This window comes from Panthera uncia, chromosome D2, assembly GCF_023721935.1.
Source record: "Panthera uncia isolate 11264 chromosome D2, Puncia_PCG_1.0, whole genome shotgun sequence".
Taxonomy (NCBI): domain Eukaryota; kingdom Metazoa; phylum Chordata; class Mammalia; order Carnivora; family Felidae; genus Panthera; species Panthera uncia.
Genome location: NC_064818.1, coordinates 53,415,204 through 53,431,573, shown reverse-complemented (window position 1 = coordinate 53,431,573; position 16,370 = coordinate 53,415,204). Strand labels below are relative to the sequence as shown.

General features: G+C 38.7%; 1 long non-coding RNA gene and 1 other non-coding gene across 3 annotated transcripts; one reads left to right on the top strand and one right to left on the bottom strand.

Moving 5' to 3' along the window:
- Window positions 1–8,717: 8,717 nt before the first annotated feature.
- On the bottom strand, window positions 8,718–16,370 carry LOC125933419 (uncharacterized). 2 transcript variants are annotated; one of them, XR_007460950.1, is made up of 2 exons: window positions 16,102–16,370; window positions 8,718–9,047 (listed from the first exon to the last, which is right to left on the bottom strand). It is a non-coding gene; the product is annotated as an uncharacterized LOC125933419 (long non-coding RNA). The 2 variants fall into 2 exon arrangements; XR_007460951.1 differs by having other exon boundaries at window positions 16,149–16,370.
- Window positions 15,120–15,208, top strand: LOC125933584 (small nucleolar RNA SNORD88). The gene has a single exon (XR_007461012.1). It is a non-coding gene; the product is annotated as a small nucleolar RNA SNORD88 (small nucleolar RNA).

Here is a 16,370-nt window from a genome sequence, read left to right as displayed (position 1 = left end):
AAGTATAAATTTCCCTCTAAGCTCCACTTTAGCTAGCTTCATGTCACTACTCATTTATAAGTAGTGATTTCACTGGCTTTCATTTCTAAAGATTTCATAATTTCCATTTTGATTTCTTATTTGGACCTTAAGATGTTTAGAAGTGAGGATTTTGTTTCCCAAATTAATTTTTTAAGTTTATTTATTTATTTTGAGAGAGAGAGAGAGAGAGTGTGCAGGGGAAGGGCAGAGAGAGAGAGAGAGAGAGAGAGAATCTCAAACAGGCTCCACATTGTCAGTGAAGAGCACGACATGGGGCTCGATCTCACAAACAGTGAGATCACAACCTGAGCTGAGATCAAGAGTTGGAGCCTTATCTGACTGTGCCACCCAGGAGCCCCTCCAAATTAATTTTTAAACTATCTTTTTTGCATTGATTTTTATTTTTATTTCATGTGGGTCAGAGAACACTGTCTCTGTATTACCAGTTTTTAAAGTGTTTGTTGAAGATTCTGTTGTGTCTCAATATATAATTTTTGTAAATACTTTGTGCATGCTTGAAAAGAATACATTTTCTATGTTGGATGCAAAGTATTACATATATTTACTTAAATTTACATATAAAGTTACATAAGCATTTTTAGAAACCTTTTTTCTGGTTGAGCAACCAGTTTCTGAAACAGAGTGTGTTAGATCTTTATCAGTGGTTTGAAATTGCTTATTCTTCCTCTTAATTATACTGTTTTTTCTACATTCATGTTGAATTATAAAGTTGGACAAAGCAAAGGTCATGATTTTGATGATGGATTATTACTTTTATCACTAAGAAATTGTCTCTTTTGTTGTTAATAATTTCACATTAAACTCTACTATGATATTATCTTTGCTAGATTAGGTCTTCTCTTATATATTTATTCCTATTTCTTCACTTTTAGCCTTTCATTATGACATTTTTCCAGATATCTCTTATAAACAGAATAAAACTGATTTAAAAAATTAAATCTGGGGGTGCCTGGATGGCTCAGTCATTTAAGCGCCGGACTCTTGATTTCAGCTCAGGTCATGATCTCACAGTTCATGAGATCGAGCCCCGCATCGATCAGCACGGAGTGTTTGGGATTCTCTCTCTCTCTCTCTCTCTCTCTCTGCCCCTTTCCCTCTCTCTCTCTCTCTTCCCCCTCTGTCTCAAAATAAATAAATAAGCCTTAAAAAATTAAATCTGCATCTTTCATTTAATAACTATCCTTAATTATTAGACACTTCATTAAATTTATTCTTTCTTCTATCAAGTGTAGAGTTCACAAAATATTTGATGAAAATGACAAAATGCTTTTACTTCCCTTGTATCTTTTCCTATATATACTATCTACAATACTGACATGTTTCAGTTGCTATGACTGTGAAAAATTATCCCAGAATGTAATGTTAAAAAAAAACACCTTGGGGCGCCTGGGTGGCGCAGTCGGTTAAGCGTCCGACTTCAGCCAGGTCACGATCTCGCGGTCCGTGAGTTCGAGCCCCGCGTCAGGCTCTGGGCTGATGGCTGGGAGCCTGGAGCCTGTTTCCGATTCTGTGTCTCCCTCTCTCTCTGCCCCACCCCCGTTCATGCTCTGTCTCTCTCTGTCCCAAAAATAAATAAAAAACGTTGAAAAAAAAAATTTTTTTAAATAAAATAAAATAAAAAAACACCAACTTCCATATATATGGATTTTGTTGTTCACAAATTCAGACAGGGCACAGAGGGGATGGCTTGTCTCTACTCTAGAATGTCTGGTGTCTCAGTTGGAAGACTCAAAGACTGGGCACTAGACTCATGTGATAATTAATTTACTCAGAAGTCTGGTGGTGGATGCTGGCTGGGAGGTGCATTCCCTTTCCATAGAGGCCCCTCCATACAACCTCTTTTTGTGAACTAGTTTGGACTTCTGTGCTGCATGGTGGCTGGTTTTGCCAAAGTCAACTTCCCATAAGAGAGAGCTAGGATGAAGCTCTATCCTTATGACCTACCCTCAGAAGTCATAAGTGACTGCTTATGTGTAACTGCATAAGTGTTACTTCTGTGCACTCTACTGGTCAGAACAATCACAAACCTGCCCACCTTCAAAGGGAGGAGAAATAAATCATGATGAAGAATGACAAGTTTCTGAAAAGCATGTGGAACTGAAAGCATTACTTTCCTACGGATATTCCTATGTCCAGTTTTGGAAAACTCAATCTTGATAACAGTATTATTTAGAGCATATACATCAGACTAACATTAAGAAGTTCTTTACAAACAATACTTACTTAATAAATTTTACTAATTATATGTCCACTTTTTTTTCTTATATTTCACTCTTCTTTGCAGAAGTGCTCCTTTGACAGTTTGCTCAGAGAGGATCTGTAGGTGATAAATTCCTGAGTTGTTGAGATGTCTTAAAATATAATTTTCACCACTGAATTTGGAAGATTCTTTGGCTAAGTATAGAATTCTGGGTTTGAAATTCTTTTTCTTACCATTTTGAAGATATTGATTCATGGTTTTTTTCTTCTTGATTTCACTATTGCTGATGAGAATCTGACCTCAATGATTCTCATTCCTTTTGTAGGTTATCTCTGATAACTTTTTGGATTGCCTCTTCTTCTCCAGGCTTTATTGAGGGGTAATTAACAAATCAAATTGTATAGAGTTAAGGTGTACACCATGATGTTTTGATATATGTATCCATTATGAGTTGTTGACCACAAAGAAGGTAATTGACATCTCTATTATAATCTCAAATAGTAGTTCCTTTTTTTTTTTTTTTTTGCGAGCACAGTTAAGATCTCCTCTCTTAGAATTGTTTTTTAATCCTTGATTTTCTAAAATTTCACTATAAATTGTCCAAACTTCACCATACTATGTTCAATATGTCTTATTTATTCTACTGGGAAGGCTCCTTTCAATCTAAGGATTCGTATCTTTTATTTGTTATTTCTTTCCCTCTATTCCCTGTATTCTCTCCTCCTGAAATTCTTCATGGATGTTAATGTTTTTCAATTGATCTTTTGTTTCTCAATATTTAATTTAAACATTCCATCATCCCAGTATAGCCTAGAGTTTAAAAGATGGACTCTGAAAACCAGACCCTGGATTCAAATCTTGGCTCTCCTATTTACCAGATGTGTTACTTTGGATGAGTTATAGTCCTTTTGTGCCATATGTTTCTCATCAGTACAATGGGAATAATCCTAGCACATCCCTGACAGGCTTATTATGAGAATTATATGAATTTTAGATCAGTAAATAGGTTAGAACAATGCTTTGAAGATAGTAAGCCATATATATATATATATATATATATATATATATATATATATATAGTAAGCTATTCTTCTTATCTTTCTTATTATCATTCCCTCCTCCTGCCCAATGGACCAACTTACTACCCCAGTCTTCAGCTATGTCTACTCTGTTGTTCAGCCCAGGTACTGAGCTTTAATTCTCAGCAATTATATTTTTCATTTCTAAAGATGTAAGTATTTTTTGAAAAACCCATTTGTTCTTGCTTTATGTATCAAATACCTTATTATCTAAGAATATTAATTTTATTTATTCGTTATTAGTTCTTTTACTGAGTGTGAGTTTTCTTATTTGGTTTTTCTTTCAGAGTTTACAATCCTTAAGTAACTCATGACAATTGACCGTGAACTCATCCTTGCAGTTGTGATTTCCTACTAGTCCTCAGTGCAGCCTTCTTGGTGGGAGAGATGAAAGCAAGTTGCTTAGGGTTATTGCCTGTGGTATACAATGGGCAGCAGGGTGAGGATGGGCTGCCAGTTTGGGTATCTGAGTTTCTTATGTTTGGTTGCTTCTCACTTCTACCCAGTAACATCAGACATATTGCTTCATCTCAAGACGAGCTTCTGGAGAGTAAACACCTATACTGTAGCACCTGGCTTTTCATTGTATTTTATTACTATATATTATTATATCTGTTCTCCATTCTGTACCAAGAGTCAAACATGGTAGTTGGAATATAGTAAATTCTCAGTAAGTGTTTACTAAATGCACAAATAAAGGAAAAACAGAAATTTAATTAAATTTTAAAACCTGCCATGGCTTGTTTTGAGATTTTAAGGCAAGTTACTTTAGCACACATTTATTACATGCCTCTACTAAGTATTTTATATACATTATCTAATTTAATAATATTCACAATTCAAGTAAGTGAACTATATTCATTAGGGTGTAAGTTCAGCTCCTGTTATAGAGATCTAAGATACTACAGTATATACTTGACAGCAATTTATTTCTCTCTTACATAACAACCTAGATTTAAGAAATCTAGGATTGGTATGGTGACTTACAGTGTCAGGGAACTAAACTCCTTCTGTCTCATTGCTCAGTCATTTCTAGGTTGCTACCCTTGGTTTATGCCCTAATGTGGTTCATCACTATATCTTGATTCTTATCAGTAAGGATGGGAGAGGGAGAAGGAAAGGGCACAACTTTTCCTCTTTTTTTCCCCCTTTTCAAGTTTTTATTTAAATTCTAGTTAGTTAACATATATGGTAAAATTGGTTTCAGGTTGCAATATGATGATTCATTACTTACATACAACACCCAGTGTTCCTCACAACAAGTGCCCTCCTCAATACCCATCACCCATTTATCCCATCCCCCCACCTATTTTCCTCCATCAACTCTCAATTTGTTCTCTGTCATTAAAAGTCTCTTATGGTTTGCTTCCCTCTCTCTTTTTTTTTCCTTCCCCTATATTAATCTGTTTTGTTTCTTAAATTCCACATAGGAGTGAAATCATGTGTCTTTCTCTGACTTATTTCGCTTAGCATAATACACTCTAGCTCCATCCATGTCGTTGCAAATGGCAAGATTTCATTCCTTGTAATGGCTGAGTAATATTGCATTGTATATATATACAACTCTTCTTTATCTATTCATCAGTCTATAGACATTTGGGCTCATTCCATAGTTTGGCTATTGTTGATAGCACTGCTATACGCATGTGCCTCTTTGAATCAGCATTTTTGTATCCTTTGTATAAATACCTAGTAGTGCAATTGCTGGGTCAGAGGGTTGTTCTGTTTTTAACTTTTTGAGAAACCTCCATACTGTTTTCCAGAGTGGCTGCACCAGTTTGCATTCCCACCAACAGTGTAAGAGCGTCCCCTTCTCTTCATCTTGCCAACATCTGTTTTTCCTGTGTTGTTAATTTTAGCCATTCAGACAGGTTTGAAGTGGTATCTCATTGTGGTTTTGATTTGTATTTCCCTGATGAGGAGCGATGTTGAGCATCTTTTCATGTGTCTGTTAGCCATCTAGATGTCTTCTTTGGAAAAATGTCTGTTTATGTCTTTTGCCCACTTCTTAACTGGATTATTTATTTTTGGGGTGTTAAATTTGGTAAGTTCTTTATAGATTTTGGATACTAACCCCTTATTAGCTATGTCATTTGCAAATATCTTCTCTCATTCTGTAGGCTACTTTTTAGTTTTATTGATTATTTCCTTCACTGTGCAGAAGCTTTTTATCTTGATGAAGTCCCAATAGCTCATTTTTGCTTTTGTTTCCTTTGCCTCTGGAATGTGTCTAGTAAGAAGTTGCTATAGCCATGGTCAAAGACATTGCTGCCTGTGTCCTCCTCTAGAATTTTGATGGTTTCCTGTCTCCCATTTAGGTCTTTCATCCATTTTCAATTTATTTCTGTGTGTGGTGTAAAAAAATGGTCCAGTTTCATTCTTCTGTATGTTGCTGTCCGGTTTTCCCAACACCATTTGTTGAAGAGACTGTCTTTTTTCCATTGGATATTCTTTCCTGCTTTGCCCAAGATTAGTTGACCATATAATTGTGGGTCCATTTCTGGGTTTTGTATTCTGTTCCATTGATCTATGTGTCTGTTTTTGTGCCAGTACCATACTGTCTTGACTTGAGATCTGCAGACGTCTCTTATACTCATGTCTCATTGGCCAGACTAAGTCACGTGACCTAATTGCAATGGAGCCTGAATCTTTATTTTTGGCAGTCTTATGTCCTATTAAATTTGAGAGTTCTGTTACTATAGAAGAAAGTAAGAATTAACATTTGAAACCATTACTGTTTATATTTTAATGGAATCTAAGAATACAAAAAACATTTCCAATTAAATTGTGACAATACTTTATCACTTAGAATTTTTATTGTGTATTTATTGAAGTAGAACTTTTTGATTCATTTAGACATGAATTGAATTATATGCCACTTTTGTCCATACATAAAAAAATATATAAAAGAGATATGTAAGCAAAAGAAATAATTTAAGATATTTAAATTTTTTCTTCATGTTCAGAGTCTGACTATTCTCAAATCGCTTAACTCAGAAGCATAAATATCTGAGTTTTCTACACAGTGTTATCCTCTGTATCATAAAGAATGCTTGTAACATATAATTTTTGTAAAAAGTGCCTCATTATTGGGGCACCTGGGTGGCTCAGTAAGTTAAGTGTCCAACTCTGGATTTCAGCTCAGGTCATAATCTCACGGTTTGTAAGATCTAACCCTGCACGGGGCTCTGCTCTGTCAATGTGGAGCCTGCCTGGGATTCTCTCTCTCCCTCTCTCTCTGCCTCTCCCCTCTTGTGCTCTCTCTCTGAAAATAAATAAATTTAAAAAGTGCCTATTATTTCCAGTATTTTCTTACAAACAGCTGACATCCATTCTGCAGATTTTGATGCTGGCTATGACTAAGAAAAGCTAGTAACTTAGTACTGATTCTGGACATCTCTGGATCTAACTAAAAATTGGGGTCTTATGAATATAGAAGGGGAGAATGAGTATTAGGGGACAACTAACAGTCTTAGCAACATGGTTATCACTTCCATACTATAATTACGAGGTAAATGAAACCCAGAGAATGGACAAATTTGCCCACTGACACACAATTACTAAGTCATGGAGCCAGAATCAGGTCTAGGTGTGTCCAGCTTTACAAGACTACTCTAAAACACAAATCTGGAATTGATGAGGCTTTGAAGAAACTGGCATACTCATATACTGTTGGTGGGAGTGTAAATTACTATCATATTTTAGGGAATACAATTCAGTAGAAAAAGAATTGATGTGTTTCTGTTTAATTCCAATACTTCTATGAATTGAGTCTATAGAAGTATCAATATAAACGTGCAAAAATACACATATAAGGTCTACATTAGTGAGTCACTTGTTCAGACTTTAAATTAGACACGTACTGCAAATAAGGGTAGGGGGGTGGTGGCAAGTAGGTTTGAATTTCAGAGCCAGCAGTGGTAATATTGTCGTTGGTGCAAGCCATAGCATCTACAACCAGTAGTCACACTACCAACATCCCCACTACACCAGTTCTGTGATGGGATTTTGAGACTTGGTCTTGTCAGACAGTCTCCAAGGTAGGTTCTCTGAGCATCCCAGAGATTCTGTGAGTTGCCTAGTATTTTTCAGTGAATTCTTTTTCTCCTTAAACTGTTACATTGGTTTCTACTGATTGTAACTAACAACTGTGACTGATAAACTGACCTCATTTGTTTTCCTCTAAAGTGCCAAATCCTTTCTGCCTTAGGACATTTGCTCTGGTGCTCCCTCTGCCCTGATCTCACCCGGCTGGTTCCTTTGTATCACTCAGGATTTAGGTCAAATGTCATCCTTTAGAAACAGCTGAGATCCTCCACAGAAAGAAGTGCTACATCCACACTTTTCACTCTTCATCAAATATCCACGTTTTCTTTTCTTCACAGAACTTACTAGTAGGTGAAATTATTTAGTTCACATTTATTTGTTTACTTGCTTATCTTCTCCTCCACACCAAAAGAAACTGCAGAAATTACCTGACCTGGCAAAGAGGCACATAGTGTGGGCACAGTAATATTTGCTGAATTAATAAATGATGAATGAATTTTATATCTTTGTCTTGTAATACTTACAAAATTGGGAATATCCTTTGAATATTCATCAATTATTTGGTTAAATAAATTGGGGCACACCATGCAATGGAATATTATGCACCTATTAAAAAGATGGGTTATGGGGTGCCTGGGTTGCTCAGTCAGTTGAGTGTCCGACTTTGGTTCACATCATGATCTCACAGTTTGTGGGTTTGAGCCCATATCGAGCTTTGTGCTGACAGCATGAAAGCTGCTTCAGATTCTCTTTCTCCCTCTTTCTGCGCCTCTCCTGCTCATGCTCTCTCTCAGGAGTGAGTAAACATTAAAAAAATTTTTTTTAAAGACGGGGTACATTTTATATATCTTAACATAGAAAGAATTCCACAACACTGCCAAGTAAAACAGTCACATGTAAATAAAAGTAAATATAAAGTGATATTTCATATGTGTAAGATGCCTAGAAATTATATGGGAAGATACTAAACAAATTGTTAAGAAAGAGAAGCCTCCGGGGTGCCTGGGTGGCTCAGTCGGTTGAGCAACTGACTTCGGCTCAGGTCATGATCTCACGGTTCGTGGGTTTGAGCTCTGCATCAGGCTCTGTGCTGACAGCTTGGAGCCTGGAGCCTGCTTCGGATTCTGTGTGTGTGTGTGTGTGTGTGTCTCTCTCTCTGCCCCTCCCCCACTTGTGCTCTGTCTCTCTCTCTCTCTCTCTCTCTCTCTCTCAAAAATAAATAAAATGTGAAAAAAAAATTTTTTTAAAAAGAAAGAGAAGCCGCCTACTTCTTGCCATATATATATATGGCAATAATCATGTATGCATTGAGTCTTTTGGTTTCAAACAAACAAACAAACAAACTGGTCTGAAAAAGATAGATTTATTAGAAAAATATTAAGGTCTGATATCCTTTGTAATGAAAGGAAAACTTGAACACACAACTACTGAAAGGGCAGAAAGGATACTGGGTCTCAGAAACTCCCAGAAACAAAGATATAAAAATTTTCAGATCTCTTTCCATCGGTCTCTTACCCCAGCTTCTCTATGCATGTCAGCTTCACTCTGTCTCACTGCTATCCTTCTGCTTCCCAAGTCTCCAGAGGGGGATGGTGGCGACACACTAGAGAAATCTGCTCTCTTTAGCTTCATCGAAGACTTCTTAGAACCATCTGTAGAGCACTTTCCTGTAGTTTGTCCTAGGTGAAGGAGGAAGTAGTAATGGGGACAGTTTGTAAAAAAGCACATACATGACATTTAGACCGGGGCTCTGAATTCTCTCGCCTCAACAGAATACATTTATAATAATGTAAATGATGTAAGATTCCAGCGTTGGACATACATGGTGAAAACTTTTACATTGTCATTAGGGTAACTGACTCTGTCTTCTAGAACACTCATGTCTTTGTGTTCACATAATCTACAGGCAACAGCTTATCTTTAAGCATTGTTGAGAAGTCTTCCACAAACAATTTGGGAGCTGTATGTAACTCTGAATAGGGACTGGCAATAGTTGTAGTACTGCACCATTTCTCATAAACCTTGGTTGAATCTTAATCACAGTTATTTGGATCGTCAATATTTTTACAGAATATTTTTGCCCGGTCAGTCCCATAAAAATCCATAAGGTAATGTTTTAAAATTGTTAATATATTGGAGTAGACTACCTGCTGGTTTGTTTTATTTCAGTCTTAACAGAATAAAGGATTATTGCCTCTTCAAAGCGACTCAAATGTCCATCAACTGATGAACGGATAAACAATAACGGGTATAGCCATACAATGGAATATTATTTGGCCATGAAAAGAAATGAACTACTGATGAAGTACTAATATATGCTACAAATAGAATAACCTTGAAAACATTATACAAAGTCAAAGAAGCCAGGCACAAAGGACCACATATTGTAGGATTCCATTGATATGAAAAGTCTAGAAGAGGTAAATCTGTAGAGAAACAAAGTTATTACTAGTTGCCTAGGTCTTGGGTGGGGGGGAAGAAATGGGAAATTCAAAGACAATAGCTAAATGGTGTGGGGTTTCTTTTCATGGCAATAAAAATGTTCTAAATTGATTTGGGTGCTAGATGCATGATTCTGTGAAGATACTAAAAGCCAATTAACTGTACAGATTAAATGACTGAATTTTATAGCATGTGAATTATATATCAATAAGGCTGTTTTTTAAAAATGTATCCATACAAAATATATAAAGAATTTATAAAACTCAACACCCAAAAAACAAACCATCCAATTAAAAAATGGGCAGAAGACATGAACTGACATTTCTCCAAAGAAGATATCCAGATGGTCAACAGACATATGAAAAGAGGTTCATCATCACTTATCATTAGGGAAATGCAAATCAAAACTACAATGGGATATCAGCTCATACCTGTCAGAATGGCTGAAATCAACAACACAAGAACCAACAGGTGTTGGCAAGAGTGTGGAGAAAAAGGAACACTCATGTGCAGTTGGAATGGGAATGCAAACTGGTGCAGCCACTTTGGAAAACAGTATGGAGGCTCCCCAAAAAGTTAAAAATAGAAGTACCTTATGATCCAACAATCACCTTACTGCACTACTGGGTATTTACCCGAAGAATGTAAGAACACTAATTCAAAAGGATACATGCATCCCTATTTTTATAGCAGCATTATTTATAATAGCCAAGATATGGAAGCAGCCCAAGTGTCCACCAACTGATGAATGGAGAAGGAAGATAGATACACACACACACACACACACACACACACACACACACACACACACAGAGTGAAATATTACTCAGCCATAAAAAAGAATGAAATCTTGACATCTGCAATGACACGAATAGAGACAGAGTATAATGCTAAGTAAAATAAGTCAGTCAGAGAAAGACAAATACCATATGATTTTACTCACATGTGGAATTTAGGAAACAAAACAAAAATGATAATGCTTGAGAGGGATGGTGGCAGAAGAGAGAGGCAAACCAAGAAACAGACTCTTAACTACAGAACAAACTGATGGTTACCAGAAGGGAGGTTGGTGAAGGGGTGGGTGAAAGGTGAAAGGTATTAAGAGTACACTTATTTTGATGAGTACTGAGTAATATATTGAATTTTTGAATCACTATATTATACACCTGAAACTAATATAACACTGTATGTTACCTACCCTGGAATTGAAATTTAAAAATATAGAGTCCTTAAACAAAAAAACAAACAAACAAACAAACAAAAACATGTATCCATAGACAATAGGTAAAATTGGCAGGGTTGTATTTCAATAAAATTTTATTTATAAAAACACATGACTGGCCCATGGGCCATAGTTTGTTGATCTCTGTTCTAGAGTAATAAAATCTCATAACTTTTGGCTGGGTATTGACCCACTAGGAAAAAAAGTATTACTATTTCCAGCTTCTCTTGTAGAAGCTTGTGTTCAATTTTTGGGAACTGTCCTTAAATGGAAGAGGTGTGCCGTTCTTTGTAGGTCTCTATCCTTCCTGTTCACTAGAATGACTGGAGCTCTTGCAGCCATCTTGGACCAGGAAATTACTTTGAAAAATGGAAGTCACACACAGTGGGGCAATAAGGTCGGAGGAGCCTGAAATCCTCACCCCATGAATCACCATACTAATCCCAAGATAATTTCACCAGATTTCTTGAAAGAAAAAAATAAACTTGTCATATTAAAAACATAATGACTTTTATTTTGGTGCTTTCTATTACTCTGTGCTCATGGCTGAACCTAGGTCCAACTGCTAAAGCCTTGAAGAGTTAAAAACTAGCTCTGCTTCCTAAAAGGATTTTAGGAATCCTTCCTAAAAAGGATTCCTCTGCTCTACAGGACAGGAAAAAAAAAAAAGGCCCTGGAGGGGTTCAGCTTTACCTTGACATGATTAGAATAATGTCTGAAGAGCTCTAAAAAAGTGTTACAAACGAGCTCTAAATATAATATGCTTACTTTTGTTCTTGCAAAGACACAGGGCTACAGTCACAAGCATATCTTCTCCATAAAGGTATGAGGCATGAAGCAGGCCTAATATTTTCATGACCCTCCCCCAAAGTATCTCTGTGTTATAGAGTCACACTGGTATATACTGAATGTTTGTTCTCTTAAAATTCATATGTTGATGCCCTAACCCCAAATGTTGCTGTATTTGGAGATGAGGCCTCTGAAGACTTAAAGTTAAATAAGATAAGGGTGGGGCCCTGATCCTATAAATTAGTGTCTTTATAAAAAGAAACACCAAAAATACCTCCCATTCCCTCCCTTCTCACACAGGCACTGAGGAAAGGTCATGTGAGGACATAGCAAGAAGGTGGCCATCGGCAAGCTAGGAAGGGAGTTCTCACCAAAAACTGAATTGCCCAGAACCTTGACCTTGGACTTCCAGCCACTAGAACTGTGAGGAAATAGTTTTGTAGTATAAGCCGCCCCGGTCTGTGGTATTTTGTTATGGCAGCCTGAGCAGCCTATACACACTCCAAAGGGAAGGTGTGGAAAAGAAGGTTCTGCTTCAGCATCATTTTCCAATTACCCTCTGACACTATCCACTTCAATACTGACAATCATAAGCTGGCTTCTCATATTCGGGACCTGCCTGAAATTTCAACTTACCTCTTACTCTTATGGGTGATTTGGAGGGTTTTGGAGGTTCCGTGCTGGGATGCCTTCTGACTGCAACTCCTGTGACATGCAGAATGACCAACCATCCTGAGTTGCCTGGGACCGAGGGATTCCTGAGACTCAGGACTTTTGGTACTAAAGCATGGAGAGTTCCAGGCAAACTTAGACAAGTTGGCCATCCTAGATGGGCAATGGAAATATCCCCCATTCTGCTCCTTCTATAGCCCCAGACTTTCTGATAATCCCCACCACATAAACTCCCTCAGTTGGAGTCCCATTTCTCTTCTAGGAAGTCCTCTTGGGCAAGAGTCAAAAGAGCCCCAGGCCAGCTCTCTCATTCCCACATGTGGTACACATTTGGTGCACGAGAAACACTCGAACATCATTTGCCCTGACAAACTATGGGAGTGACAGCTGATCCCAACATAGCAACTCTTCTTTATTCCTCTGCCCAAACTTCTCACTGACCCATTTCTCCTACCTTAGGATTCTCAGATGTGAGTCAGGCACTACTGTACTTCTCAAAACCCAAGGGAGACATATCAAGTTCCCTAAGTAGTGCCTTTGGAGCCCCACTCGGTAGACTTGACGGGGAGTGAGGAAGCATAACAATGGCCCTCTCCAAAACTCCTCATGAAATCACCTCTTTTATAATATTCTAAGCCTTGAAATTGGTGACAATCTCCAATAATTGAAAAGCCAGTTTTTGGACTGTGGTTACCAAATACAGGGAGCAAAACTGACCAAGGGCCCCAGAGGCTACCCTCTGAAATCTTCTGCCACATTTGCACCAAAGAGCCAGCTTTCCATGGACTGCTCCAGCCAGGGACTGAATGCAGCATAGATAATAAGGCAGACTCCTTCCTAGGAGGACTCCTCTGATGGCAGTTTTAGCTTGAGCATTCCCAACAGCCTTGCCAAATCTTCCTTAGACTGTTCAGCAGCCTGAGACACTTCCACCAACCTCGTCCGACCTCCTTCACAGAGTTTCAGACTTGCACCAGTCTGATGGCTCTCTCAGCCTTCTCTCCTTTCTCTTTCACAACTGTTTCCTCTAACAAATTCTTGTGCACTTAATCTCATCTTAACTGTTTCTCCGAGGGCCCAGACTAACATAAAGATATTTCCTTTGAGAGGCGCCTGCGTGGCTCATTCATTTAAGCATCTGACTTCGGCTCAGGTCATGATCTCGTGGTTCGTGGGTTTGAGCCCTACATTGAGCTCTGTGCTGACAGCTCAGAGCCTGGAGCCTGCCTTGGATTCCGTGTCTCCCTCTCTCTCTCTCCCCTCCCCTACTCACACTCTGTCTCTTTCTCTCTCTCTCAAAAATAAACATTAAAATTTTTTTTAAAAAGATACTTCCTCTGAAAACATGCATCTTGTCAGGACCTCACTTGATGTTTCGTAGTTGTTGTATTACAGTGCTGCAGGCAACACTCCCACTCCAGTATCCAGTTATGCTACTAATTACAGGATGAACGAATGATATGGTAAGAGGGAACCCCAGGGGAATCTATGGCATTTTACTTTTTTTGTTGTTCAGAACACTCTAGGTTTTGTCAAAATATATGTCTAATTTGTAGGAGTATAATGCTGAAATTTTGGTAAGAATTATCAGTGTGTGCTCAACGTGTGAGTGGGAACATTGTATATGCAAATCTATTTGAGTGGGCAACAGGTCTTGTGCCAAGACTTAGATAAAAGGTTGTTACATGCTAACTTGGAACTACAAAGCAACCTCAACCCCAATATCCCCCAATATCAGCATTTTCCTTTATTCCCCTACATTTTATATTTTCTTCCTCCCCAATCCCTTCTCATTCTTCTCTTCTATGTTTTCACTGTATTTCTGTGCCACTCCTTGAGAGGTCACTAAAAAGCAACAGTGGGAAGCAGAATACAGAAATAGAGAATGAAACCTTTATTTTGCACAGTCTAAACCTGATAAATAGCTTAAAGCTGTACCCCCGGGGCGCCTGGGTGGCGCAGTCGGTTAAGCGTCCGACTTCAGCCAGGTCGCGATCTCGCGGTCCGTGAGTTCGAGCCCCGCGTCAGGCTCTGGGCTGATGGCTCGGAGCCTGTTTCCGATTCTGTGTCTCCCTCTCTCTCTGCCCCTCCCCCGTTCATGCTCTGTCTCTCTCTGTCCCAAAAAAAAAAAAAAAAAAAAAAAAAGTTGAAAAAAAAAAAAAGCTGTACCCCCAAAGAAAGCAGAATAAAAATAGCTTTTTATACTTGTTCTCCAGAATTTCAAGTGCCCCAAATCCTTCTCTTTCTCTTAGAAGAAAAACTTTGATTGTAGGATATCTTTATACAAAGGTGTGTGAAAAACATCAATACCAAAACTGTATTTTGATAACATCCTGACAAAAACCAATGCTTTTCCTAACAGAATTCCTGTAATTTGTGTCAAGGACTGTCATTGGTCAAAATCTGGCAATATGCCTTTGTCTTCATTATCACAAGCAATCAAAAACGATTTGCTGCGGTCAATTTGTTTATTTCCCTATATGAAAAAGATATTGTAGCAGATATAAAAAATAAAAAGAGAAGAAAAGAATTAAATGGCCACTCTTCAAATATTATCATTCTTAATTCTGATGTATTTGTTTAGTGCTTTTTTCTATACATAATTTATTTTTACAAAAATATTGCCTCGCTCCCATGATTTCCAGCACTGGGCTCTGTCCTTCCCTGAGGACACGGTGCCCCTGGGACCTTTGACACCCAGGGGTCTCAGAGTTCCCATTCTAAGGAGGTGTTGGGGTGTGTGTGGCTATTTCCCCACCTGGTGGCCTCTCTGTAAAAGAAAAAGAAAAAGAAAACAAAACAAAACACAGCAAAAAGAAAAAAAGACCTCACTGGCTATTCACACTTCAGTATTTGAAAGCTGGTTATAGTTAATGTTGACATAAGATCAAAGTACTGGTTCTCAGTCATATTCTAAAGAAATGGAAACCAAGAGAAACAACTGATTTGGTGGAAAACCCAAAATAATAGCTGTCAGTCCTTTATCAAGACCGACTGGACGATGATGACAGGCCTCGAATGGTCTGAACAGTCTTGACTTTACAAGTGCCCGACAGGAGTTAAAATGTTTCCCAGCTCCAACAGTCAGTGCCCAATCCCCACAGTTAACCTGCGGTCGAGGTCAGCAAGAACCCTTCATGTGCAGACTCAAGGGGTAGGAGACCAAGTGAGATCCCAGGGCACTGGGTTAGTTTAGGTGACCCGGCACACAGTTCGGTCTGTGTCCACCGCAAAGACCACGGTGGCTTGGCACCATTCAGTGGGCAAATGTTGCCGAGCTGAAGGTGAACGCCCTTGCCGAAGCGACCTGCCAGGATGCAAGCACCAGAGATTGGGATTTTGCTAAACGTAGGCATTACGGAGATTTAAAAGACAGGCTCCGCAGCCAAACTGAGGGGGTCAGACCAGCTCCAATACAAGCTGAATGACCTTAGACAATTCACTTGCCCTCTGCGACCCTTAATGTCTCCATAATGGAAAGCATAAAATTTCTTCCTCCTGGGCCTGGTGGGAAGAAAGGATTTAAATGGCACGGCAATGCTGATGTCGAGCACAACACAAGACACTTAAAACTTCATACAAGAACTCGTTAGTGAATAAGACCCAACCTTTCCTGTCACCGTCTCTACCGCACCCGCTTCCGGAGCCCCTTCACCTCAGCCGAACGAGAATCCCTCCGCGCTCGCGTCACTTCCGGGAGACTTTGGTCGGGGCTCCTCGACATACCCGGATGCAACTAACATGGCTGCCATCAGTGAAGGGCCGCAGTGGAGTTCGAGTCAAGAGCTGCCCAGAAAGCGCTCAGAGTTGGGCCTTCAAGGAGGCCTGTCAAAGGACAAAAGATGAGATTACTAAGCGGCAGGGTACTCCAAAAGAC